This window comes from Sorex araneus, chromosome 1 (assembly GCF_027595985.1).
Source record: "Sorex araneus isolate mSorAra2 chromosome 1, mSorAra2.pri, whole genome shotgun sequence".
In the NCBI taxonomy this organism is placed as follows: Eukaryota; Metazoa; Chordata; class Mammalia; order Eulipotyphla; family Soricidae; genus Sorex; species Sorex araneus.
Window position 1 is genome coordinate 54820878 of NC_073302.1, and position 4161 is coordinate 54825038.

The window sequence follows — 4161 nt, forward strand, 5'->3', positions numbered from 1 at the left end:
CATATGTGGTGCCGGGGAATATGTATAGCCCTCACCATATTAGAAAAAAATAAAATAGTAATCTCAAATAAAAATATAGCAAAATTAGATGCTATTTATAACAAAGGAAAATTCTCCCATAAGAATAAAAAGAAATCAACAATAATATATTTAATGAAATACTTCTATTCTCTAAGAAAAGAACAAAATAAGAAATTGTAGTTTGATCAGTAACATTAAATACTATGAACTGGATGTTCCAACCAACTTATCAGGGCAGGGAAGAAGATAAACAAATTATATAAAGAAAAAGAAGTTGTTAAGCTGTCACTGTTTATAGATAACATTATTGTTCACATAAATAATTGAGGAATCTCTAAGAATAAACTACTAGATATAATAAGAAAATTCAGCACGGTTGCATGATGCAAGGTTAATAAACATAAATCTCGACTAGCAACAGTATCTGGAAATTTCCATTTAAAACACAGTATCACAGTTTTGTGGAGAAAAGAAAAATTCTAAGAAATAAATTTAACTTAAAAATCTATGTTTTTTCTTTTATGCACTCACTTCAGCAGCACATGTAAGAAAATTGGAATGACAGAAAATTGGCATGGCCACTGTACAAGGATGACATGCAAATTCATGAAGTATTCAATATTTTTTAAAAAGTTCATGTCTCTGTACACTGAAAAATAGAAAATAATGCAATGAAAATCAGAGAATTTCAAATGAAAGTTTATATCAATCCAGGAATACTACACAGCTCTAAGGAATAATAAATTAGTGCATTTTGCTGCAATATGAATGGGGTTGGAAGCTATCATGTTAAATGAAGTAAGCCAGAAGAAGGACAAACACTGGATGATATCACTTATATGTGGTATTTAGAGTAACTGTGTAAGGAAATTCAACGTTTTAAAGAGGTCTGCCTAGATCATCCTTGATTTCAGAGTATAGGGAGGAGAAGGAAAGAAATAGATGAAGGAGAAGCAAAGAAGAGATAGATGAGAACCAGCAGGGCAAAAGTCTAAGGAATTCAGGTACACTGGTGGTTGTTAAGGAAAGGTAGAGCTAAATATCCAAACCACAGAGTCAATAACACCAAAACTGTGAGACCCGATCTTTAATAACCAAATATAAAAGGTGCCTGTCAAAATGGCATACAAAGTGTAAGAATGGGGAGCAAGCAAACTTTTATACGTTTCTTGTAGTAATATAAAATAGTATAATTCCTTTGGAAAATATTCTGGAAGTTTCATACATAGTTACTTATACTGTTATCATATAGCCTAGAAATGAAATTCCAAAGCATTTATCCAAGACAATTAAAAACATTTCTATCAAATATTATACACTGAAGTTCATAGCACTATTATTCATAATCATAAACATCTATAAACAACAAAAATATCTGTTAAGAAATCATGACGTATATAATAATATAAAAAATGTTTCAAATAATGTACAAATGCACATCATTTTCCAAAATGTTATGCTGTAACAAAGAAAGCAGTTCAAAAGAGCACAAATTATGATTCTATTTAGACAGAACTATAGAAGGAACCAATCAGTAACGACTGGATATGATAGATCAGTATTTGCTTGGTCGAGTAGAGATAAGAGATTCACTAGGCTAGTAGACAAAGAAACTAAGAAACATGATGTGTATCTTGATAGTATAGCTGATATACAGGTGAACATACACTTGTCAAACACATCTAATTTAATACTTAAAATACATGTTTATTGTGTCTAAACCATACCTAAATGAAATTGATTTTTAAACATGCTGAGTAAAAACAGCTGACACAAAGGAGTGAATATATTATTGTTCCAGTTACATAAAGTTCTGAAACTTGTTATACTAATATACAGTTATATAAGTCATGTACATGGTTATCTGGAAACAGAGTTAAGGGGGAATTAAGGGATAGGTGGAAATTTTCTGAAGTCATAAAGAAAACTCTGAGCCTTGCTAAAATAATTATATTATTTATACCAGTTTTAAAACTCACTGAGCTGCTTTTTCTGGTTTTCAGACTATACCCAGCAATTCTCAGTTCTGATTCCTGGCTCTGTGCTCAGGGGTAATTCCTGTTGATCACTCCTATATTATCTCTATAGTCCCTAAACATATTAAAGTGTGCATGATAATTAAAATTATATTTTAGAAAAACATATTTGTTTAAATCTTAGGAACTATTATTCACATAAGAATGAGGGGAGACAGACAAAATCAGAAATTTTAGAAGACAGATAACAACTTATATCACAGAAGTAGAGATTATTATAACTATATGCCCACAAACTGAATCACTGTCATAACTGTCATCCCATTGCTCATCAATTTGCTTGAGCGGGCATCAGTAACATCTCCATCGTGAGACTTGTTGTTACTGTTTTTGGCATATTGAATACACAACAGATAGCTTGCCAGGCTCTGCCGCCCTGGCAAGCTACTCTCAGTAGCAAGCCAGGCTCTCCGAGAAGGATGGAGGAATCAAACCCGGATTGGGCGGTGTGCAAGGCAAATGCCTTACTCGTTGTGCTATTATGTGCTATTCCATCACAAACTGAATAACGTAAAATTTTTTTTAAGTTTCTATAAACACAGAATCCTAGAAAAATTTAGTCATAAATAGAAACAAATGAATAGATCAATAATAAGCAGTAACTTTTTTTTTTTATCATTAACCCTAAAACTCCCCAGTTAAGGAAAACCCAAGACTAGAAACTTTCAGTAGTGAATTTTACTAAACATTAAAAAAGTATAAACATAACTACTTATGGAATTCTAAGATATTATGAATGATAAAAATCTTCAAAGCACACTTCATGGAACAATTATTATCCTAATACCAAAGCCACGTAAGAATACTGAATGAAAGCTAATAGCCCTTATGAATATACATAAAAGCTAATAACCTTGATGAATTTAGACACAGACATTATCAACTAAATTATAAAACCCAAATTTAAAGCACAGCAAAAACATCATATGTGAGGCTGAAGAGATAGAGGTTAAGGGCATATGCCCGGGAAGTGGCTGACACCAGTTAAAATCACTGATATCACAGGATCCTCAGGCAACCAAGTTGGCCTTAGAGGGCCACAAGTGCCACAGCATTCTTGGACCCTTGCATTAAACTATCATCAGTCCTGTGGCTGAGAACTGCCCAGAGTGGCACTTAGATTTCTGTACACTGCTCTCCTTGTGATCCCCCCACCCCTCTCTGCAAAAAAAAAAAAAAAAAAAAAAATTAAATCAGGAAGTTAGATAACATTTGTCACTTTCTTTGCTTTTTCTCAGGATTTCTATAACTATTTGGAGTCTTACCCCAAAAAAATTATACTCCTTGGTCAACTTGGCTTTAGTCCTAATTTATCCCTAGACTCCCAGGATGATTCAATATATCAGAAAAATATGATATAACTTATAATGGACTAAAAGATTAATCAATGACCATCTCACTATATGAAACACATTGGCAGAATTTATGAGAAAAAGTCAAGTTCAATATAAAATAGACATGTCTCAACATAATAAAGACCATATATGTCAAATCCACAGTAAGCATTACACTTCACAGGGAAAAGTTGAAAGATTTTCCTTTAAGATCAGGGAAAAGGCAAGAATGTCAACTCTAGCAACTTTTATTTATCATAGTAGAGAAGTCCTTAGAGGTGATGAGAAGAGAGGGAAGAGGAGAGGAAAGAAAAGAAAAGCAAAGAAAAGATAAATCAAAAAGGAAGAAATAAAACTATATTCACTTGCAAATAATATGACATTATTTATAGGAAACAGTAAAGATCCATCAAAACAAAAATTTTAAGAAGAAACAAATTCAGTAAAGTTATAAGGTACAAAATAAATATGAAAAATTAGTTATGTTTCTATGAAATAAAAAAACTAATTGAAAAAGAAATTAAAGACACAATTCCATTTACAATATAATCAAAGAATAATAATATCCAGGAATAAATTTAACTAAGTGAAGGATCTGTATGGTGAAAGCGATAAGCACTAAAGAAATATATTGAAGAGTACTTATATGAAAAGATATTACATGCTCATGAATCAGAAAAGTCTTGTTAAAATGTGTTCTAACCAAACTCATTTATAGATTCAATGCAGGTCAGAGCTACCCGTGGCGTATTCGATATGCCAAAAACAGT

General features: G+C 31.9%; 1 non-coding gene across 1 annotated transcript; it reads left to right on the plus strand.

The window, feature by feature from the left end:
* The first annotated feature begins 544 nt into the window (after nt 1–544).
* On the plus strand, nt 545–647 carry LOC129401405 (U6 spliceosomal RNA). Its single transcript, XR_008628321.1, has one exon. It is a non-coding gene; the product is annotated as a U6 spliceosomal RNA (small nuclear RNA).
* Nucleotides 648–4161: the final 3514 nt, after the last annotated feature.